Source organism: Salvelinus fontinalis, chromosome 7 (assembly GCF_029448725.1).
Source record: "Salvelinus fontinalis isolate EN_2023a chromosome 7, ASM2944872v1, whole genome shotgun sequence".
NCBI lineage: Eukaryota > Metazoa > Chordata > Actinopteri > Salmoniformes > Salmonidae > Salvelinus > Salvelinus fontinalis.
In genome coordinates this window covers 2,178,481-2,205,197 of record NC_074671.1, presented here as the reverse complement: position 1 = coordinate 2,205,197, position 26,717 = coordinate 2,178,481, and the positions used below count along the sequence as shown (strand labels likewise).

The following is a 26,717-nucleotide window of genomic DNA, read 5'->3' as shown; positions in this document are numbered from 1 at the left end:
TACTGACTGGTAGTAATATACTGGATGGTAGTAATATACTGACTGGTAGAAATATACTGACTGGTGGTAATATACTGACTGGTAGTAATATACTGACTGGTGGTAATATACTGACTGGTGGTAATATACTGACTGGTGGTAATATACTGACTGGTAGTAATATACTGACTGGTAGTAATATACTGACTGGTGGTAATATACTGGTAGTAATATACTGACTGGTAGTAATATACTGACTGGTGGAAATATACTGACTGGTAGTAATATACTGACTGGTGGTAATATACTGACTGGTGGTAATATACCCGGTAGTAATATACTGACTGGTGGTAATATACTGACTGGTAGTAATATACTGACTGGTAGTAATATACTGACTGGTGGTAATATACTGACTGGTAGTAATATACTGACTGGTAGTAATATACTGACTGGTAGTAATATACTGACTGGTGGTAATATACTGACTGGTAGTAATATACTGACTGGTAGTAATATACTGACTGGAGGTAATATACTGGTGGTAATATACTGACTGGTAGTAATATACTGACTGGTAGTAATATACTGACTGGTAGTAATATACTGACTGGTAGTAATATACTGACTGGTGGTAATATACTGGTAGTAATATACTGACTGGTGGTAATATACTGACTGGTGGTAATATACTGACTGGTAGTAATATACTGGTAGTAATATACTGGTGGTAATATACTGGTAGTAATATACTGACTGGTAGTAATATACTGACTGGTAGTAATATACTGACTGGTGGTAATATACTGACTGGTAGTAATATACTGACTGGTAGTAATATACTGGTAGTAATATACTGGTAGTAATATACTGGTAGTAATATACTGACTGGTAGTAATATACTGACTGGTAGTAATATACTGACTGGTGGTAATATACCGGTGGTAATATACTGGTAGTAATATACTGACTGGTAGTAATATACTGACTGGTAGTAATATACTGACTGGTAGTAATATACTGACTGGTGGTAATATACTGACTGGTGGTAATATACTGGTAGAAATATACTGACTGGAGGTAATATACTGGTGGTAATATACTGACTGGTAGTAATATACTGACTGGTAGTAATATACTGACTGGTAGTAATATACTGACTGGTAGTAATATACTGACTGGTGGTAATATACTGACTGGTGGTAATATACTGGTAGTAATATACTGACTGGTGGTAATATACTGACTGGTAGTAATATACTGGTAGTAATATACTGGTGGTAATATACTGGTAGTAATATACTGACTGGTAGTAATATACTGACTGGTGGTAATATACTGACTGGTAGTAATATACTGACTGGTAGTATTATACTGGTAGTAATATACTGGTAGTAATATACTGGTAGTAATATACTGACTGGTAGTAATATACTGACTGGTAGTAATATACTGACTGGTAGTAATATACTGGTAGTAATATACTGACTGGTGGTAATATACTGACTGGTAGTAATATACTGGTAGTAATATACTGACTGGTGGTAATATACCGGTGGTAATATACTGGTGGTAATATACTGACTGGTAGTAATATACTGGTAGTAATATACTGACCGGTAGTAATATACTGACTGGTTGTAATATACTGACTGGTAGTAATATACTGACTGGTAGTAATATACTGACTGGTGGTAATATACTGGTAGTAATATACTGGTAGTAATATACTGACTGATGGTAATATACTGACTGGTATTAATATACTGACTGGTGGTAATATACTGACTGGTAGTAATATACTGACTGGTGGTAATATACTGACTGGTGGTAATATACTGACTGGTGGTAATATACTGACTGGTAGTAATATACTGACTGGTAGTAATATACTGACTGGTAGTAATATACTGACTGGTAGTAATATACTGACTGGTAGTAATATACTGACTGGTGGTAATATACTGACTGGTAGTAATATACTGACTGGTAGTAATATACTGACTGTTAGTAATATACTGACTGGTAGTAATATACTGACTGGTAGTAATATACTGACTGGTAGTAATATACTGACTGGTAGTAATATACTGACTGGTGGTAATATACTGACTGGTAGTAATATACTGGTAGTAAAATACTGACTGGTAGTAATATACTGGCTGGTTGTAATATACTGACTGGTAGTAATATACTGACTGGTAGTAATATACTGACTGGTGGTAATATACTGGTAGTAATATACTGGTAGTAATATACTGACTGATGGTAATATACTGACTGGTATTAATATACTGACTGGTGGTAATATACTGACTGGTAGTAATATACTGACTGGTGGTAATATACTGACTGGTGGTAATATACTGACTGGTGGTAATATACTGACTGGTAGTAATATACTGACTGGTAGTAATATACTGACTGGTAGTAATATACTGACTGGTAGTAATATACTGACTGGTAGTAATATACTGACTGGTGGTAATATACTGACTGGTGGTAATATACTGACTGGTAGTAATATACTGACTGGTAGTAATATACTGACTGGTAGTAATATACTGACTGGTAGTAATATACTGACTGGTAGTAATATACTGACTGGTAGTAATATACTGACTGGTAGTAATATACTGACTGGTAGTAATATACTGACTGGTAGTAATATACTGACTGGTAGTAATATACTGACTGGTAGTAATATACTGACTGGTGGTAATATACTGACTGGTAGTAATATACTGACTGGTGGTAATATATCGGTGGTAATATACTGACTAGTAGTAATATACTGACTGGTGGTAATATACTGACTGGTAGTAATATACTGACTGGTGGTAATATACTGACTGGTGGTAATATACTGGTGGTAATATACTGACTGGTAGTAATATACTGGTAGTAATATACTGACTGGTGGTAATATACTGACTGGTTGTAATATACTGACTGGTAGTAATATACTGACTGGTAGTAATATACTGACTGGTGGTAATATACTGACTGGTAGTAATATACTGACTGGTGGTAATATACTGACTGGTGGTAATATACTGACTGGTAGTAATATACTGACTGGTGGTAATATACTGACTGGTGGTAATATACTGACTGGTAGTAATATACTGACTGGTGGTAATATACTGACTGATGGTAATATACTGACTGGTATTAATATACTGACTGGTGGTAATATACTGACTGGTAGTAATATACTGACTGGTGGTAATATACTGACTGGTAGTAATATACTGACTGGTAGTAATATACTGACTGGTAGTTATATACTGACTGGTAGTAATATACTGACTGGTGGTAATATACTGGTAGTAATATACTGACTGGTAGTAATATACTGACTGGTGGTAATATACTGACTGGTAGTAATATACTGACTGGTGGTAATATACTTACTGGTGTTAATATACTGGTAGTAATATACTGACTGGTGGTAATATACTGACTGGTAGTAATATACTGACTGGTAGTAATATACTGACAGGTAGTAATATACTGACTGGTGGTAATATACTGACTGGTAGTAATATACTGACTGGTAGTAATATACTGACTGGTAGTAATATACTGACTGGTAGTAATATACTGATTGGTAGTAATATACTGACTGGTAGTAATATACTGACTGGTGGTTATATACTGACTGGTGGTAATATACTGGTAGTAATATACTGACTGGTGGTAATATACTGACTGGTAGTAATATACTGGTAGTAATATACTGGTAGTAATATACTGGTAGTAATATACTGACTGGTAGTAATATACTGACTGGTGGTAATATACTGACTGGTAGTAATATACTGACTGGTAGTAATATACTGGTAGTAATATACTGGTAGTAATATACTGGTAGTAATATACTGGTAGTAATATACTGACTGGTAGTAATATACTGACTGGTAGTAATATACTGACTGGTGGTAATATATCGGTGGTAATATACTAACTGGTGGTAATATACTGACTGGTGGTAATATACTGACTGGTGGTAATATACTGACTGGTGGAAATATACTGACTGGTGGTAATATACTGACTGGTAGTAATATACTGGTAGTAATATACTGACTGGTGGTAATATACTGACTGGTGGTAATATACTGGTAGTAATATACTGACTGGTGGTAATAAACTGACTGGTAGTAATACACTGGTAGTAATATACTGGTAGTAATATACTTACTGGTAGTAATATACTGACTGGTGGTAATATACTGACTGGTGGTAATATACTGACTGGTGGTAATATACTGACTGGTAGTAATATACTGACTGGTAGTAATATACTGGTAGTAATATACTGGTAGTAATATACTGACTGGTAGTAATATACTGACTGGTAGAAATATACTGACTGGTGGTAATATACCGGTGGTAATATACTGACTGGTGGTAATATACTGACTGGTGGTAATATACTGACTGGTGGTAATATACTGACTGGTAGTAATATACTAGTAGTAATATACTGACTGGTGGTAATATACTGACTGGTAGTAATATACTGGTAGTAATATACTGACTGGTGGTAATATACCGGTGGTAATATACTGACTGGTAGTAATATACTGACTGGTGGTAATATACTGACTGGTAGTAATATACTGACTGGTGGTAATATACTGACTGGTGGTAATATACTGGTGGTAATATACTGACTAGTAGTAATATACTGGTAGTAATATACTGACTGGTGGTAATATACTGACTGGTAGTAATATACTGGTAGTAATATACTGACTGGTGGTAATATACCGGTGGTAATATACTGACTGGTAGTAATATACTGACTGGTGGTAATATACTGACTGGTAGTAATATACTGACTGGTGGTAATATACTGACTGGTGGTAATATACTGGTGGCAATATACTGACTGGTAGTAATATACTGGTAGTAATATACTGACTGGTAGTAATATACTAACTGGTTGTAATATACTGACTGGTAGTAATATACTGACTGGTAGTAATATACTGACTGGTGGTAATATACTGGTAGTAATATACTGGTAGTAATATACTGACTGATGGTAATATACTGACTGGTATTAATATACTGACTGGTGGTAATATACTGACTGGTAGTAATATACTGACTGGTGGTAATATACTGACTGGTGGTAATATACTGACTGGTGGTAATATACTGACTGGTAGTAATATACTGACTGGTAGTAATATACTGACTGGTAGTAATATACTGACTGGTAGTAATATACTGACTGGTAGTAATATACTGACTGGTAGTAATATACTGGATGGTAGTAATATACTGACTGGTAGAAATATACTGACTGGTGGTAATATACTGACTGGTAGTAATATACTGACTGGTAGTAATATACTGACTGGTGGTAATATACTGACTGGTAGTAATATACTGACTGGTAGTAATATACTGACTGGTGGTAATATACTGACTGGTGGTAATATACTGACTGGTAGTAATATACTGACTGGTAGTAATATACTGACTGGTGGTAATATTCTGACTGGTAGTAATATACTGACTGGTAGTAATATACTGACTGGTGGTAATATACTGACTGGTGGTAATATACTGACCGGTTGGTAATATACTGACTGGTGGTAATATACTGACTGGTGGTAATATACTGGTAGTAATATACTGACTGGTGGTAATATACTGACTGGTGGTAATTTACTGGTATTAATATACTGACTGGTAGTAATATACTGACTGGTAGTAATATACTGGTAGTAATATACTGACTGGTGGTAATATACTGACTGGTATTAATATACTGACTGGTAGTAATATACTGACTGGTTGTAATATACTGACTGGTAGTAATATATTGACTGGTAGTAATATACTGACTGGTAGTAATATACTGACTGGTAGTAATATACTGACTGGTGGTAATATACTGGTAGTAATATACTGACTGGTAGTAATATACTGACTGGTGGTAATATACTGACTGGTAGTAATATACTGACTGGTGGTAATATACTGACTGGTGGTAATATACCCGGTAGTAATATACTGACTGGTGGTAATATACTGACTGGTAGTAATATACTGACTGGTAGTAATATACTGACTGGTGGTAATATACTGACTGGTAGTAATATACTGACTGGTAGTAATATACTGACTGGTGGTAATATACTGACTGGTGGTAATATACTGACTGGTAGTAATATACTGACTGGTAGTAATATACTGACTGGAGGTAATATACTGGTGGTAATATACTGACTGGTAGTAATATACTGACTGGTAGTAATATACTGACTGGTAGTAATATACTGACTGGTAGTAATATACTGACTGGTGGTAATATACTGACTGGTGGTAATATACTGGTAGTAATATACTGACTGGTGGTAATATACTGACTGGTAGTAATATACTGGTAGTAATATACTGGTAGTAATATACTGGTAGTAATATACTGACTGGTAGTAATATACTGACTGGTGGTAATATACTGACTGGTAGTAATATACTGACTGGTAGTAATATACTGGTAGTAATATACTGGTAGTAATATACTGGTAGTAATATACTGGTAGTAATATACTGACTGGTAGTAATATACTGACTGGTAGTAATATACTGACTGGTGGTAATATACCGGTGGTAATATACTGGTAGTAATATACTGACTGGTAGTAATATACTGACTGGTAGTAATATACTGGTAGTAATATACTGACTGGTGGTAATATACTGACTGGTAGTAATATACTGGTAGTAATATACTGACTGGTAGTAATATACTGACTGGTTGTAATATACTGACTGGTAGTAATATACTGACTGGTAGTAATATACTGACTGGTGGTAATATACTGGTAGTAATATACTGGTAGTAATATACTGACTGATGGTAATATACTGACTGGTATTAATATACTGACTGGTGGTAATATACTGACTGGTAGTAATATACTGACTGGTGGTAATATACTGACTGGTGGTAATATACTGACTGGTGGTAATATACTGACTGGTAGTAATATACTGACTGGTAGTAATATACTGACTGGTAGTAATATACTGACTGGTAGTAATATACTGACTGGTGGTAATATACTGACTGGTAGTAATATACTGACTGGTAGTAATATACTGACTGGTAGTAATATACTGACTGGTAGTAATATACTGACTGGTAGTAATATACTGACTGGTAGTAATATACTGACTGGTAGTAATATACTGACTGGTAGAAATATACTGACTGGTGGTAATATACTGACTGGTAGTAATATACTGACTGGTGGTAATATACTGACTGGTAGTAATATACTGACTGGTAGTAATATACTGACTGGTGGTAATATACTGACTGGTGGTAATATACTGACTGGTAGTAATATACTGACTGGTAGTAATATACTGACTGGTAGTAATATACTGACTGGTGGTAATATACTGACTGGTACTAATATACTGACTGGTAGTAATATACTGACTGGTGGTAATATACTGACTGGTGGTAATATACTGACTGGTGGTAATATACTGACTGGTGGTAATATACTGACCGGTTGGTAATATACTGACTGGTGGTAATATACTGACTGGTAGTAATGTACTGACTGGTGGTAATATACTGACTGGTGGTAATATACTGGTAGTAATATACTGACTGGTGGTAATATACTGACTGGTAGTAATATACTGACTGGTAGTAATATACTGACTGGTAGTAATATACTGACTGGTGGTAATATACTGACTGGTAGTAATATACTGACTGGTAGTAATATTCTGACTGGTGGTAATATACTGACTGGTAGTAATATACTGACTGGTAGTAATATACTGACTGGTGGTATTATACTGGTGGTAATATACTGACTGGTAGTAATATACTGACTGGTAGTAATATACTGACTGGTAGTAATATACTGACTGGTAGTAATATACTGACTGGTGGTAATATACTGACTGGTGGTAATATACTGGTAGTAATATACTGACTGGTGGTAATATACTGACTGGTAGTAATATACTGGTAGTAATATACTGGTAGTAATATACTGGTAGTAATATACTGACTGGTAGTAATATACTGACTGGTGGTAATATACTGACTGGTAGTAATATACTGACTGGTAGTAATATACTGACTGGTAGTAATATACTGGTAGTAATATACTGGTAGTAATATACTGGTAGTAATATACTGGTAGTAATATACTGACTTGTAGTAATATACTGACTGGTAGTAATATACTGACTGGTGGTAATATACCGGTGGTAATATACTAACTGGTGGTAATATACTGACTGGTAGTAATATACTGACTGGTGGTAATATACTGACTGGTAGTAATATACTGACTGGTGGTAATATACTGACTGGTGGTAATATACTGACTGGTAGTAATATACTGACTGGTGGTAATATGCTGACTGGTGGTAATATACTGACTGGTGGTAATATACTGACTGGTGGTAATATACTGACTGGTAGTAATATACTGGTAGTAATATACTGACTGGTGGTAATATACTGACTGGTAGTAATATACTGGTAGTAATATACTGACTGGTGGAAATATACCGGTGGTAATATACTGGTGGTAATATACTGACTGGTAGTAATATACTGACTGGTAGTAATATACTGACTGGTAGTAATATACTGACTGGTGGTAATATACTGACTGGTGGTAATATACTGACTGGTAGTAATATACTGACTGGTAGTAATATACTGACTGGTGGTAATATACTGACTGGTGGTAATATACTGACCGGTTGGTAATATACTGACTGGTGGTAATATACTGACTGGTAGTAATGTACTGACTGGTGGTAATATACTGACTGGTGGTAATATACTGGTAGTAATATACTGACTGGTGGTAATATACTGACTGGTAGTAATATACTGACTGGTAGTAATATACTGACTGGTAGTAATATACTGACTGGTGGTAATATACTGACTGGTAGTAATATACTGACTGGTAGTAATATTCTGACTGGTGGTAATATACTGACTGGTAGTAATATACTGACTGGTAGTAATATACTGACTGGTGGTATTATACTGGTGGTAATATACTGACTGGTAGTAATATACTGACTGGTAGTAATATACTGACTGGTAGTAATATACTGACTGGTAGTAATATACTGACTGGTAGTAATATACTGACTGGTGGTAATATACTGACTGGTGGTAATATACTGGTAGTAATATACTGACTGGTAGTAATATACTGGTAGTAATATACTGGTAGTAATATACTGGTAGTAATATACTGACTGGTAGTAATATACTGACTGGTGGTAATATACTGACTGGTGGTAATATACTGACTGGTAGTAATATACTGACTGGTAGTAATATACTGGTAGTAATATACTGGTAGTAATATACTGGTAGTAATATACTGGTAGTAATATACTGACTTGTAGTAATATACTGACTGGTAGTAATATACTGACTGGTGGTAATATACCGGTGGTAATATACTAACTGGTGGTAATATACTGACTGGTAGTAATATACTGACTGGTGGTAATATACTGACTGGTAGTAATATACTGACTGGTGGTAATATACTGACTGGTAGTAATATACTGACTGGTGGTAATATGCTGACTGGTGGTAATATACTGACTGGTGGTAATATACTGACTGGTGGTAATATACTGACTGGTAGTAATATACTGGTAGTAATATACTGACTGGTGGTAATATACTGACTGGTAGTAATATACTGGTAGTAATATACTGACTGGTGGTAATATACCGGTGGTAATATACTGGTGGTAATATACTGACTGGTAGTAATATACTGGTAGTAATATACTGACTGGTAGTAATATACTGACTGGTAGTAATATACTGACTGGTAGTAATATACTGACTGGTGGTAATATACTGACTGGTGGTAATATACTGACTGGTAGTAATATACTGACTGGTAGTAATATACTGACTGGTAGTAATATACTGACTGGTGGTAATATACTGACTGGTAGTAATATACTGACTGGTAGTAATATACTGACTGGTGGTAATATACTGACTGGTGGTAATATACTGACTGGTGGTAATATACTGACTGGTGGTAATATACTGACTGGTGGTAATATACTGACCGGTTGGTAATATACTGACTGGTGGTAATATACTGACTGGTAGTAATGTACTGACTGGTGGTAATATACTGACTGGTGGTAATATACTGGTAGTAATATACTGACTGGTGGTAATATACTGACTGGTAGTAATATACTGACTGGTAGTAATATACTGACTGGTAGTAATATACTGACTGGTGGTAATATACTGACTGGTAGTAATATACTGACTGGTAGTAATATTCTGACTGGTGGTAATATACTGACTGGTAGTAATATACTGACTGGTAGTAATATACTGACTGGTGGTATTATACTGGTGGTAATATACTGACTGGTAGTAATATACTGACTGGTAGTAATATACTGACTGGTAGTAATATACTGACTGGTAGTAATATACTGACTGGTGGTAATATACTGACTGGTGGTAATATACTGGTAGTAATATACTGACTGGTGGTAATATACTGACTGGTAGTAATATACTGGTAGTAATATACTGGTAGTAATATACTGGTAGTAATATACTGACTGGTAGTAATATACTGACTGGTGGTAATATACTGACTGGTAGTAATATACTGACTGGTAGTAATATACTGGTAGTAATATACTGGTAGTAATATACTGGTAGTAATATACTGGTAGTAATATACTGGTAGTAATATACTGACTGGTAGTAATATACTGACTGGTAGTAATATACTGACTGGTGGTAATATACCGGTGGTAATATACTAACTGGTGGTAATATACTGACTGGTAGTAATATACTGACTGGTGGTAATATACTGACTGGTAGTAATATACTGACTGGTGGTAATATACTGACTGGTGGTAATATACTGACTGGTAGTAATATACTGACTGGTGGTAATATGCTGACTGGTGGTAATATACTGACTGGTGGTAATATACTGACTGGTGGTAATATACTGACTGGTAGTAATATACTGGTAGTAATATACTGACTGGTGGTAATATACTGACTGGTAGTAATATACTGGTAGTAATATACTGACTGGTGGTAATATACCGGTGGTAATATACTGGTGGTAATATACTGACTGGTAGTAATATACTGGTAGTAATATACTGACTGGTAGTAATATACTGACTGGTTGTAATATACTGACTGGTAGTAATATACTGAATGGTAGTAATATACTGACTGGTGGTAATATACTGGTAGTAATATACTGGTAGTAATATACTGACTGATGGTAATATACTGACTGGTATTAATATACTGACTGGTGGTAATATACTGACTGGTAGTAATATACTGACTGGTGGTAATATACTGACTGGTGGTAATATACTGACTGGTGGTAATGTACTGACTGGTAGTAATATACTGACTGGTGGTTATATACTGACTGGTGGTAATATACTGACTGGTGGTAATATACTGACTGGTGGTAATATACTGACTGGTGGTAATATACTGACTGGTGGTAATATATTGACTGGTGGTAATATACTGACTGGTAGTAATATACTGACTGGTGGTAATATACTGACTGGTGGTAATATACTGACTGGTAGTAATATACTGGTAGTAATATACTGACTGGTAGTAATATACTGACTGGTGGTAATGTACTGACTGATAGTAATATACTGACTGGTAGTAATATACTGGTAGTAATATACTGACTGGTGGTAATATACTGGTAGTAATATACTGACTGGTAGTAATATACTGACTGGTGGTAATACACTGACTGGTAGTAATATACTGACTGGTGGTAATATACTGGTGGTAATATACTGGTATTAATATACTGACTGGTAGTAATATACTGACTGGTAGTAATATACTGACTGGGAGTAATATACTGACTGGTGGTAATATACTGGTTGTAATATACTGACTGGTGGTAATATACTGACTGGTGGTAATATACTGACTGGTAGTAATATACTGACTGGTGGTAATATACTGACTGGTAGTAATATACTGACTGGTGGTAATATACTGACTGGTAGTAATATACTGACTGGTGGTAATATACTGACTGGTAGTAATATACTGACTGGTAGTAATATACTGACTGGTGGTAATATATTGGTGGTAATATACTGGTAGTAATATACTGACTGGTAGTAATATACTGACTGGTAGTAATATACTGACTGGTAGTAATATACTGACTGGTGGTAATATACTGGTTGTAATATACTGACTGGTAGTAATATACTGACTGGTGGTAATATACTGACTGGTAGTAATATACTGACTGGTAGTAATATACTGACTGGTGGTAATATACTGGTTGTAATATACTGACTGGTGGTAATATACTGACTGGTAGTAATATACTGACTGGTAGTAATATACTGGTAATAATATACTGACTGGTAGTAATATACTGGTAATAATATACTGACTGGTAATAATATACTGACTGGTAGTAATATACTGACTGGTGGTAATATACTGACTGGTAGTAATATACTGACTGGTGGTAATATACTGGTAGTAATATACTGACTGATAGTAATATACTGGTAGTAATATACTGACTGGTAGTAATATACTGGTAGTAATATACTGACTGATAGTAATATACTGGTAGTAATATACTGACTGGTAGTAATATACTGGTGGTAATATACTGGTAGTAATATTCTGACTGGTGGTAATATACTGGTAGTAATATACTGACTGGTAGTAATATACTGACTGGTAGTAATATACTGACTGGTGGTAATATACTGACTGATAGTAATATACTGACTGATAGTAATATACTGACTTGTAGTAATATACTGACTGGTAGTAATATACTGGTAGTAATATACTGACTGGTAGTAATATACTGACTGGTAGTAATATACTGACTGGTAGTAATATACTGACTGGTGGTAATATACTGGTGGTAATATACTGACTGGTGGAGAATGTCAGAGTACGTTAGGGTTAGGGTTAGTAAGTTATGATGGCATTATTGGTAAAAAGTCATATCAAATAATGTATCTGATATGTAAAAAACAATTCTTGTTTTTTAGATGGAGCAATCCACAATCAATAAAGACAACTGATGAAAATATGAATATATTGTGGTCTTGGAGAGGAACAGCAAAGGGATACAAATTTGATAAAGACAGAGGACCAGGGGGTTTCTGCTGCTCAAGATGGAGGTTTTCCCAAACACAGATGAAACGCTTACATAATTCATAACTCACTGCCTCAGTGATCTCTCTCACCCCCCTCCATCTCTCTCTCTCACCCTCCTCCATCTCTCTCTCTCACCCCCCCTCCCTCTCTCCCTCTCTCTCTCTCTCTCATCCCCCCCCCCTCTCTCTCTCTCTCTCTATATATATATAAATATATATAACGCAACATGTAAAGTGTTGATCCCATGTTTCATGAGCAGAAATAAAAGATCCCAGAATTTTCCCATACGGACACAAACTTATTTCTCTCAAATTTGGTTTACAAACGTGTTTAAATCCCTGTTGGTGAGCATTTCTCCTTTGCCCAAATAATCCATCCACCTGACAGGTTTGGCATATCAAGAAGCTGAATAAACAGCATGATCATTACACAGGTGCACCTTTTGATGGGGAAAAGAACGTGAAAATATATGATGATAAAAAATATCCTCAAATTAAAGTTGACAGTCTGTATTTTTACCTCATAGCCATTGTATCGTTTCAAATCCAAAGTGATGGTGTAGAGAGCAAAAACAACAACACATTTGTCACTGTCCCTGCTTTTAACCCCTTTTTCCCTCAGAACAGCTTCAATTCATTGGGAAAGCGTTCCACAGGGATGCTGGCCCCATGTTGACTCCACAGGGATGCTGGCCCCATGTTGACTCCACAGGGATGCTGGCCCCATGTTGACTCCACAGGGATGCTGGCCCCATGTTGACTCCACAGGGATGCTGGCCCCATGTTGACTCCACAGGGATGCTGGCCCATGTTGACTCCACAGGGATGCTGGCCCCATGTTGACTCCACAGGGATGCTGGCCCCATGTTGACTCCACAGGGATGCTGGCCCCATGTTGACTCCACAGGGATGCTGGCCCCATGTTGACTCCACAGGGATGCTGGCCCCATGTTGACTCCACAGGGATGCTGGCCCCATGTTGACTCCACAGGGATGCTGGCCCCATGTTGACTCCACAGGGATGCTGGCCCATGTTGACTCCACAGGGATGCTGGCCCATGTTGACTCCACAGGGATGCTGGCCCATGTTGACTCCACAGGGATGCTGGCCCCATGTTGACTCCACAGGGATGCTGGCCCATGTTGACTCCAATGCTTCCCGCAGTTTTTGTCAAGTTGCCTGGATGTCCTTTGGGTGGTAGAACATTCTTGATACACACAGGAAACTGTTGAGTGAAAACAGCAGATTTGTAGTTCTTGACACACTCACACTAGGGCTGGACGGTATACCGTATTTTACTATTTACCGGTAGTGATGCACGGACCGGTTTGGGTTTTTACCGGTAACAGAATCCTCCTTCATGGCCTGACCCAACAACAGGTCACCTCCTTCATGGCCTGACCCAACAACAGGTCACCTCCTTCATGGCCTGACCCAACAACAGAAGGTCACCTCCTTCATGGCCTGACCCAACAACAGAAGGTCACCTCCTTCATGGCCTGACCCAACAACAGAAGGTCACCTCCTTCATGGCCTGACCCAACAACAGGTCACCTCCTTCATGGCCTGACCCAACAACAGGTCACCTCCTTCATGGCCTGACCCAACAACAGGTCACCTCCTTCATGGCCTGACCCAACAACAGGTCACCTCCTTCATGGCCTGACCCAACAACAGAAGGTCACCTCCTTCATGGCCTGACCCAACAACAGAAGGTCACCTCCTTCATGGCCTGACCCAACAACAGAAGGTCACCTCCTTCATGGCCTGACCCAACAACAGAAGGTCACCTCCTTCATGGCCTGACCCAACAACAGAAGGTCACCTCCTTCATGGCCTGACCCAACAACAGAAGGTCACCTCCTTCATGGCCTGACCCAACAACAGGTCACCTCCTTCATGGCCTGACCCAACAACAGGTCACCTCCTTCATGGCCTGACCCAACAACAGAAGGTCACCTCCTTCATGGCCTGACCCAACAACAGAAGGTCACCTCCTTCATGGCCTGACCCAACAACAGAAAGTCACCTCCTTCATGGCCTGACCCAACAACAGGTCACCTCCTTCATGGCCTGACCCAACAACAGGTCACCTCCTTCATGGCCTGACCCAACACCAGAAGGTCATCTCCTTCATGGTCTGATCCAACAACAGGTCATCTCCTTCATGGTCTGATCCAACAACAGGTCACCTCCTTCATGGCCTGACCCAACAACAGAAGGTCACCTCCTTCATGGCCTGACCAAACAACAGGTCACCTCCTTCATGGCCTGACCCAACACCAGAAGGTCATCTCCTTCATGGCCTGATCCAACAACAGGTCACCTCCTTCATGGCCTGACCCAACAACAGGTCACCTCCTTCATGGTCTGACCCAACAACAGGTCACCTCCTTCATGGCCTGACCCAACAACAGGTCACCTCCTTCATGGCCTGACCCAACAACAGAAAGTCACCTCCTTCATGGCCTGACCCAACAACAGGTCACCTCCTTCATGGCCTGACCCAACAACAGGTCACCTCCTTCATGGCCTGACCCAACAACAGAAAGTCACCTCCTTCATGGCCTGACCCAACAACAGGTCACCTCCTTCATGGCCTGACCCAACAGAAGGTCACCTCCTTCATGGCCTGACCCAACAACAGGTCACCTCCTTCATGGCCTGACCCAACAACAGGTCACCTCCTTCATGGCCTGACCCAACAACAGGTCACCTCCTTCATGGCCTGACCCAACAACAGGTCACCTCCTTCATGGCCTGACCCAACAACAGGTCACCTCCTTCATGGCCTGACCCAACACCAGAAGGTCATCTCCTTCATGGTCTGATCCAACAACAGGTCACCTCCTTCATGGCCTGACCCAACAACAGGTCACCTCCTTCATGGCCTGACCCAACAACAGGTCACCTCCTTCATGGCCTGACCCAACAACAGGTCACCTCCTTCATGGCCTGACCCAACAACAGAAGGTCAGAAGTGCCTCCCTAAAAGCGTCCAGGGTTCTAACCAAACACAACATGCTCTTCACAGACTGCGGAGGTATTTAAAAAGTGCACAGTGACAGTTTTGGCGGAATTGGCTACAGACAAGTCTATGGATAGCATCATTTCTCTCTGTCAAACAGGTCCCCCTGTCTGAGTCAACAGCCGGACGCCGTGTCCGTGCACCGGCGGATGAGGTGCATAGGATTGTTCTGGAAGGGCTCAGTCAGGCTGATGATGAGAGTACTGACAACACCGATGGAGAACAGTGGTGTGTGTATTGGTCCGTTATTTTAAGGGACATGACTTTAAGAAGGAGCTACTGATTCCACTCGAAGGGACACACCACCACGGACATCCTACTCACAAAGCTGGAACAATTGTTTACGCAGCAGGGCCTGTCTTTCCAAAACGTCAACTTGGTGGTGACCGATGGGGCTCCTGCTATGGTGGACAGACACAGGGGCCACCCCCCCCCACCCACCCACAAATGAATGGTTTGCATTGTCTCATCCATCAGAGTGTGCTGTGCTGCTCAGATTAAACGCTGAGCTAAAAAGATGTGATGGATAAAGTCATGCGCATAATCAACTTTGTCAGGGAGACGTCAAGCAACACAACACTGTCTTTTCCGCAAGCTGGTGACGGGATCAGAGGAGTCCATCCAACGATGATCTCCTGCTTCACAACGACGTGCGCTGGCTGAGTAAAGGAAAAGAGCTGGAGCGGCTCCGTGAGCTGCATGACCTTCGGACGAAGAGGAGGATGGCTGCCGTTACACCAGGTTGTAGATGTTCTCAGAAAAAGCCAAATGAAAGCAGCAACTTTCAACCACCTTTGTTTCGGGCGAAATTGAGGAATTCGTCTCCAATTAGGCTTTTTTTGTGTGTGTGGGGGGGGGGGGGCTGACGTACACTTAAGTGGTTTAAATCTGCAGTTACAAGGAAGAGGGAAAAGAGTCGTGGGACATGATAAAAAAACTCAAAGCCTTTACTGGGAAAGCTGTTGGATCTGGACTTCTGCAAGGCTACACCTCTTCAGCACACTGAAACAGAGAGACTACACCTCTTCAGCACACTGAAGAACAGATAGGCAGTCCATCTAAGTAGCGAATCCTCCTCCCTTGCTAAAGAAAACGATACTCGTTTGCTGGATGAGGCCGGCAATTCAAACCGAGCTGATTGAACTCCAGACGTCGAGCCGAATCAGGGATACGCTCAGGAGTGACGAATCAGGGATACGCTCAGGAGTGACGAATCAGGGATACGCTCAGGAGTGACGAATCGGGGATACGCTCAGGAGAGACGAATCAGGGATACGCTCAGGAGAGACGAATCAGGGATACGCTCAGGAGTGACGAATCAGGGATACGCTCAGGAGTGACGAATCAGGGATACGCTCAGGAGTGACGAATCAGGGATACGCTCAGGAGTGACGAATCGGGGATACGCTCAGGAGAGACGAATCGGGGATACGCTCAGGAGTGACGAATCAGGGATACGCTCAGGAGTGACGAATCGGGGATACGCTCAGGAGTGACGAATCGGGGATACGCTCAGGAGTGACGAATCGGGGATACGCTCAGGAGTGACGAATCAGGGATATGCTCAGGAGTGACGAATCAGGGATATGCTCAGGACTGACTAATCGGTGATACGCTCAGGAGTGACGAATCGGGGTTACGCTCAGGAGTGACGAATCGGGGATACGCTCAGGAGTGACGAATCGGGGATACGCTCAGGAGTGACGAATCGGGGATACGCTCAGGAGTGACGAATCGGGGATACGCTCAGGAGTGACGAATCGGGGATACGCTCAGGAGTGACGAATCGGGGATACGCTCAGGAGTGACGAATCGGGGATACGCTCAGGAGTGACGAATCGGGGATACGCTCAGGAGAGACGAATCAGGGATACGCTCACGAGTGACGAATCGGGGATACGCTCAGGAGTGACGAATCAGGGATACGCTCAGGAGTGACGAATCGGGGATACGCTCGGGAGTGACGAATCCTTGTGTGCGTTTTAGGTCAGAGGAATACAGTACGGTAAAGAAACTTGCATTTTATGTGCTAACAACGTTTGGATCGACTTACACTGACCATGTGAGTCTTCCTTTTCACATCAGTCAATCGACGACTTGCCTGTGCATCAAAATCACATCCATTTCACCCGACATCCACAAGATTGTGTCTGAGGGGTAAGTAACTCAGCGCCCTACATGACTGTATTTAGTAAATACTAACATTATTATCCAGGGATATTTCGGTCTTAAGCTGTTAGTTCTGTCTTAAAGGAGCAGGCAATCCCGATACAGACATTCAGACACAAACAGTACATATTTTTCTTTAAATGATTGTTTTATGTAGGATGCTACATTTTTTGGCCAGTTGCAAATGTAAGTAGGCCTAATAAAAACAAATCACGTCTATTAGGCCATATATTGGTGTCTTGTAAAAGATGCTGTTACCCCTCATAGCCTACCTCAGACAGTTAAGGTATTTTATATAGGCCTAGGCTCGGGAAAGAAATAGACTCCAATTTAGCTCTCTTGTTGTTTGTAAAGTCAAATTAAAATGGAGATTATTGTTGAAATAAATAATTCTACTGGTGTAGGTTTTACACATCTGTTGCCGGGCAAGATAGACATATTATCAGCACCAGGCGCTGTTCACCTCCTATTGGTTGCAGCAATACGTTTCAGCACCAGGCCTCCTATTGGTTGCAGCAATACGTTTCAGCACCAGGCCTCCTATTGGTTGCAGCATTACATTTTAGCACCAGGCCTCCAATTGGTTGCAGCATTACGTTTCAGCACCAGGCCTCCTATTGGTTGCAGCATTACGTTTCAGCACCAGGCCTCCTATTGGTTGCAGCATTACGTTTCAGCACCAGGCCTCCTATTGGTTGCAGCATTACGTTTCAGCACCAGGCCTCCTATTGGTTGCAGCATTACGTTTCAGCACCAGGCCTCCTATTGGTTACAGCTTTACGTTTCAGCACCAGGCCTCCTATTGGTTGCAGCATTACGTTTCAGCACCAGGCCTCCTATTGGTTGCAGCATTACGTTTCAGCATCAGGCCTCCTATTGGTTGCATCATTACATTTTAGCACCAGGCCTCCTATTGGTTGCAGCTTTACGTTTCAGCACCAGGCCTCCTATTGGTTGCAGCTTTACGTTTCAGCACCAGGCCTCCTATTGGTTGCACCATTACGTTTCAGCACCAGGCCTCCTATTGGTTGCAGCTTTACGTTTCAGCACCAGGCCTCCTATTGGTTGCAGCTTTACGTTTCAGCACCAGGCCTCCTATTGGTTGCAGCTTTACATTTCAGCACCAGGCCTCCTATTGGTTGCACCATTACGTTTCAGCACCAGGCCTCCTATTGGTTGCAGCTTTACATTTCAGCACCAGGCCTCCTATTGGTTGCACCATTACGTTTCAGCACCAGGCCTCCTATTGGTTGCAGCTTTACGTTTGTGTGACTAAAACATTTCAGTTAATACCTAGAGCTCCCAACTTGGGCCAATCAGTGTAATTGTGTAAAGAACAAGATGTGTCATTCACCCAAGTTTTGTGAAAATCAGGTCAGTGCTCTCTGCGATATGGCGTGTGACTAACGCATGAACGCACGACTGGAGACAGACGCACAGTCCCCTCCCCTCGGTTTCATTGTGGGGGACAATGATTCGCGTGATGTTTCCCTATTAGCTGCTTGACAGGACCACCTAAAAGAAGCCCATCTCAGTGAGATGATGCTTCATGCTGCCGTGCACTAGCCCGCCGTGCACTAGCCCGCCGTGCACTAGCCCGCCGTGCACTAGCCCGCCGTGCACTAGCCCGCCGTGCACCAGCCCGCCGTGCACTAGCCCGCCGTGCACTAGCCCGCCGTGCACCAGCCCGCCGTGCACTAGCCCGCCGTGCACCAGCCCGCCGTGCACTAGCCCGCCGTGCACTAGCCCGCCGTGCACCAGCCCGCCGTGCACTAGCCCGCCGTGCACCAGCCCGCCGTGCACTAGCCTAGCATACTAATACCAGAGAGGGAATGGGGGGTGGAGGGAACAGATTATACGTAAATGCTGTAGTATCTAACGATGAGAAAATATCTAGATATCTTGTCAGAATCTAAATGCATTGTGTTTAGTACAACACAATACAGCAGGCCTATCCATGGCCTTAAAATACAATACAGCAGGCCTATCCATGGTCTTACAATACAATACAGCAGGCCTATCCATGGCCTTACAATACAATACAGCAGGCCTATCCATGGCCTTACAAAACAATACAGCAGGCCTATCCATGGCCTTACAATACAATACAGCAGGCCTATCCATGGTCTTACAATACAATACAGCAGGCCTATCCATGGTCTTACAATACAATACAGCAGGCCTATCCATGGTCTTACAATACAATACAGCAGGCCTATCCATGGCCTTACAATACAATACAGCAGGCCTATCCATGGCCTTACAATACAATACAGCAGGCCTATCCATGGTCTTACAATACAATACAGCAGGAATTGTGAAAAACTGAGTTTAAATGTATTTGGCTAAGTTGTATGTAAACTTCCGACTTCAACTGTATATAGTGCAGCAGCCTCTAAGGCGCAGGGTTGAGTAACCGGGTGGTAGCTGGCTAGTGGTGGCTATTTAACAGTCTGATGGCCTTGAGATAGAAGCTGTTTTTCAGTCTCTCGGTCCCTGCTTGGATGCACCTGTACTGATCTCGCCTTCTGGATGATAGCGGGGTGAACAGGCAGTGGCCCGGGTGGTTGTTCAGAGACTTTTAGATTTCTTCAAACATTATTATTATTATTATTATTATTAGATTATAATATAAAGATAATATAATGTTGTAATTTCCACAACACAGTTTTCCCCCCGGTGACGCGTTGGACAGACCTCACTACCCTCTGGAGAGCCCTGCGGTTGTGGGCGGTGCCGTTGCCGTACCAGGCGGTGAAACAACCCGACAGGATGCTCTCAATTGTGCATCTGTAAATGTTTCTGAGGGTCTTAGGTGCCGAGCCAAACATTACAATTTTGGTATTTTTTTATTTAACTCGGCAAGTCAGTTAAGAACAAATTCTTATTTACAATGACGGCCTAGGAACAGTGGGTTAACTGCCTTGTTCAGGGGCAGAACGACAGATTTTTACCTTGTCAGCTCGGGGATTCGATCTTGCAACCTTTCGGTTACCAACGCTCTAACCACTAGGCTACCTGCCGCTACTTTACAATACATTACATTAAAATGCAATACAATACATTACAACACAATACATTACAACACATTACAACACATTACAAAACAATACATTACAACACAATACATTATAATACAATACATTACAATGCATTAAATTACAATACAATACATTACCATAAATTACAATGCATTACAATACAATACATTATAATACAATACATTACAATGCATTAAATTACAATACAATACATTACATTGCATTACATTACAATACAATACATTGTATTACATTACTTACATTACAATACATTACAATACAATACAAGGCATTACAATACAATACAACACATTACATTACAATACATTACAATACAATACAATACTCTACATTGCATGACCACACAATGCATTACAATACAATACAATACATTGCAATACATTACATGACAATACAATACATTACACTATATTACAATACATTAGAATATGATACACTATATTACAATACATTCAAATACAATACCTTACAATACAATACAATAAAATACATTACAATAACTTACATTACAATACATAACAATGCAATGCATTTCAATACATTACATTACAATACAATACATTACAATGCTATATGTTACAATGCAATACATTACACTAAATTACAATACATTGTAATACTCTACATTACAATACCATACTAAAAGTATTTCTGAATCCTCTCACGTCCACCCTCCCCCATAATACGCGCCAGTGGTGGCTGGTGGGAGGAACTATAGGAGGACGAGCTCGTTGTAATAGCTCGAACGGAAGCAAACACGTCAAACATTCGGAAACCACATTTAACTCCATTACAGTTTTTTCCCCCGTTGCAGCCATTACAATGAGCCCGTCCTCCTATATCTCCTCCCACCAGCCTCCACTGCTACACATAAAGCACCCAACAAAGCCCTCAGACCAGTCTCCTCCTGTCCGATCCACAACCAGGGTTAACCTTCTGAACCGTGGACATTTGGAATGTGATAAGATTTGGTAAAGCGCTCCTTGGCTATTCCAAACTGAAAGTCTGGTCAACCCACACTCTAATTTTAGTTCACACCACAAGAGGGCAGAGATATGATCCATCCTACCTGACTCCCCTCCAACACCCTCACCTCTCTCTCTCTCTCTCTCTCTCCCTCTCTGTCTCTTTCCCCTCTCTCTCTCTCTCACTCTCTCTTTCCTCTTTCTCTCTTTCCTCTCTCCCCTCTCTCTCTCGCTCTCTCTTTCCTCTCTCTCTCTTTTCTCTCTATCCCTCCCTCTTTCTCTCTCTCTCTCTCTCTCTCTCTCTCTCTCTCTCTCTCTCTCTCTCTCTCTCTCTCTCTCTCTCTCTCTCTCTCCTTCCACTACCAACACTGTCTCATCTCTGATATATTTGCTTCTGGTCAAACGTTCATAACCTATTCGATTATTATAAGTAATAAATAGAGGATTGTTCATATATACCTGAAAAAGCTTGAAAGGTTTAAAATGTATTTATTAATTTAAATGGATAATTCCTCTAAAAACACAATTTCCTCAAGGAAAAAGGGCGAATACATAATCAAACTTATGAAATCATAATTTCACCTCAGAGGTCTTGGATAACTAATGGAACTAATTTTGAACCAATCTTTGATTCACATTCAAATAATCTTCCCTTTTTTTGGTGATACAGTTTTTGTATCACATGAATATACACTATACGAGTAATGATTCTAATAAGACAGAATGTTAATGATTTTGATATTTAGAAATACGCATGCAGACTATTTGTGCGCAATTCATAAAATATTTGACGTCAACGTGTGCCAGTTTCGATCGTTCCGGTGAGTCTGATATATTGTGATGTGTAAAATGTGTTTCTTTCGTGAGATAGCCTGTCATTTCAACATAGCCTAATTGAATACTGTTGTGGCAATATAACGCGACACAGTAGCCTACTACCATATGTCTGATCAAACAGAACTACATATCCAGTCCACAAACATCTATTTTTCATCATTAAAAACGATCTCATTCTGTAATAAAATGTGTAATATCACTTACCCTTTCGCTAAAATAAGTTTCCTATCGACGGAAAAGCACTGTTTGCATCATAAATGACAGCTTTCCTTGGTTTCTCGTTCTCTACATGGGGATAACTCTGCTTGCCGTTTCTCCATCTTCCCGTGGAGCGGATGCAGCGCGTCTCCAACAGGCACGGTCTCGGTGTGCGACGCACGAGAGGTTCTCCACGCCTTCGATGGGTGGACTTTGACGGGAGCGAGGGAAAGAGCGGTGGGAACCGGAGGGGAGGAAGAATGGTTGCGGCAACAGCGTTTCTCTCTCCCCGCTCAAAACATTGCATCTCAAGACCACCCCTTCGAAATATTCCCCCAACTACCAGGTTAGGGTGGGGGATGGGTGTGTGTGTTTTTCTGTCTGTGTGTTCGTCATCATCATCATCATCATCATCATCATCATCATCATCATCATCATCATTACCCCATCATCGTCGTCATCAAAATGAAATTGGATTTCACAATGGCCTGTTCCCACAAAGTGAAAGAAGAAGTGAACACAGAAGCCTATATGAATTGGGACATTGGTATGATGGTTGATGATTAATGTCTTAAATTTCCACTAGAATAACATCTGAATACTAAAGAGTGTTTCAGATCAAGAGGGGAAGACACAGAGCACAGCAGTGAACCAACCTGTCATCTCCGTTCTGCCATCAGAGCCCTACTTCCTGCTGTCTCTCCTCTCCTCTCCGTTCTGCTTGATGCTTGTATCAGAGCCATACTTCCTCCTGTCTCTCCTCTCCGTTCCGCTTGATGCTTGTATCAGAGCCCTACTTCCTGCTGTCTCTCCTCTCCGTTCTGCTTGATGCTTGTATCAGAGCCCTACTTCCTGCTGTCTCTCCTCTCCGTTCTGCTTGATGCTTGTATCAGAGCCCTACTTCCTGCTGTCTCTCCTCTCCGTTCTGCTTGATGCTTGTATCAGAGCCCTACTTCCTGCTGTCTCTCCTCTCCGTTCTGCTTGATGCTTGTATCAGAGCCCTACTTCCTCCTGTCTCTCCTCTCCTCTCTGTTCTGCTTGATGCTTGTATCAGAGCCCTACTTCCTGCTGTCTCTCCTCTCCTCTCCGTTCTGCTTAATGCTTGTATCAGAGCCCTACTTCCTGCTGTCTCTCCTCTCCGTTCTGCTTGATGCTTGTATCAGAGCCCTACTTCCTGCTGTCTCTCCTCTCCGTTCTGCTTGATGCTTGTATCAGAGCCCTACTTCCTGCTGTCTCTCCTCTCCTCTCCGTTCTGCTTGATGCTTGTATCAGAGCCCTACTTCCTGCTGTCTCTCCTCTCCTCTCCGTTCTGCTTGATGCTTGTATCAGAGCCCTACTTCCTCCTGTCTCTCCTCTCCGTTCTGCTTGATGCTTGTATCAGAGCCCTACTTCCTGCTGTCTCTCCTCTCCTCTCCGTTCTGCTTGATGCTTGTATCAGAGCCCTACTTCCTGCTGTCCCTCCTCTCCTCTCCGTTCTGCTTGAATCAGAGCCCTACTTCCTGCTGTCTCTCCTCTCCTCTCCGTTCTGCTTGATGCTTGTATCAGAGCCCTACTTCCTGCTGTCTCTCCTCTCCGTTCTGCTTGATGCTTGTATCAGAGCCCTACTTCCTGCTGTCTCTCCTCTCCTCTCCGTTCTGCTTGATGCTTGTATCAGAGCCCTACTTCCTGCTGTCTCTCCTCTCCTCTCCGTTCTGCTTGATGCTTGTATCAGAGCCCTACTTCCTGCTGTCTCTCCTCTCCTCTCCGTTCTGCTTGATGCTTGTATCAGAGCCCTACTTCCTGCTGTCTCTCCTCTCCTCTCCGTTCTGCTTGATGCTTGTATCAGAGCCCTACTTCCTGCTGTCTCTCCTCTCCTCTCCGTTCTGCTTGACGCTTGTATCAGAGCCCTTCTTCCTGCTGTCTCTCCTCTCCTCTCCGTTCTGCTTGACGCTTGTATCAGAGCCCTACTTCCTGCTGTCTCTCCTCTCCTCTCCGTTCTGCTTGATGCTTGTATCAGAGCCCTACTTCCTGCTGTCTCTCCTCTCCTCTCCGTTCTGCTTGATGCTTGTATCAGAGCCCTACTTCCTGCTGTCTCTCCTCTCCATTCTGTTTGATGCTTGTATCAGAGCCCTACTTCCTGCTGTCTCTCCTCTCCTCTCCGTTCTGCTTGATGCTTGTATCAGAGCCATACTTCCTCCTGTCTCTCCTCTCCGTTCCGCTTGATGCTTGTATCAGAGCCCTACTTCCTCCTGTCTCTCCTCTCCTCTCTGTTCTGCTTGATGCTTGTATCAGAGCCCTACTTCCTGCTGTCTCTCCTCTCCTCTCCATTCTACTTAATGCTTGTATCAGAGCCCTACTTCCTGCTGTCTCTCCTCTCCGTTCTGCTTGATGCTTGTATCAGAGCCCTACTTCCTGCTGTCTCTCCTCTCCGTTCTGCTTGATGCTTGTATCAGAGCCCTACTTCCTGCTGTCTCTCCTCTCCTCTCCGTTCTGCTTAATGCTTGTATCCGAGCCCTACTTCCTGCTGTCTCTCCTCTCCGTTCTGCTTGATGCTTGTATCAGAGCCCTACTTCCTGCTGTCTCTCCTCTCCTCTCCGTTCTGCTTGATGCTTGTATCAGAGCCCTACTTCCTGCTGTCTCTCCTCTCCTCTCCGTTCTGCTTGAATCAGAGCCCTACTTCCTGCTGTCTCTCCTCTCCTCTCCGTTCTGCTTGATGCTTGTATCAGAGCCCTACTTCCTCCTGTCTCTCCTCTCCGTTCTGCTTGATGCTTGTATCAGAGCCCTACTTCCTGCTGTCTCTCCTCTCCTCTCCGTTCTGCTTGATGCTTGTATCAGAGCCCTACTTCCTGCTGTCTCTCCTCTCCTCTCCGTTCTGCTTGATGCTTGTATCAGAGCCCTACTTCCTGCTGTCTCTCCTCTCCTCTCCGTTCTGCTTAATGCTTGTATCAGAGCCCTACTTCCTGCTGTCTCTCCTCTCCTCTCCGTTCTGCTTGATGCTTGTATCAGAGCCCTACTTCCTGCTGTCTCTCCTCTCCTCTCCGTTCTGCTTGATGCTTGTATCAGAGCCCTACTTCCTGCTGTCTCTCCTCTCCGTTCTGCTTGATGCTTGTATCAGAGCCCTACTTCCTCCTGTCTCTCCTCTCCTCTCCGTTCTGCTTGATGCTTGTATCAGAGCCCTACTTCCTGCTGTCTCTCCTCTCCTCTCCGTTCTGCTTGATGCTTGTATCAGAGCCCTACTTCCTGCTGTCTCTCCTCTCCTCTCCGTT

At 41.4% G+C, this 26,717-nt stretch overlaps 1 protein-coding gene across 2 annotated transcripts in view; it reads right to left on the bottom strand.

The window, feature by feature from the left end:
• The window catches only part of LOC129858926 (solute carrier family 35 member G2-like), a 78,945-nt gene extending 54,607 nt beyond the window's left edge, over positions 1 to 24,338 (bottom strand). The window contains exon 1 of one of the 2 annotated variants that reach the window (XM_055928166.1): positions 24,129 to 24,338. The gene's annotated coding sequence lies outside the window, so the exon portion shown is untranslated. Of the gene's footprint in view, positions 1 to 23,478; positions 23,894 to 24,128 lie in introns of those variants that run through there. The other variant, XM_055928165.1, reaches the window with a different exon arrangement.
• Between the last annotated feature and the right edge of the window lie 2,379 nt (positions 24,339 to 26,717).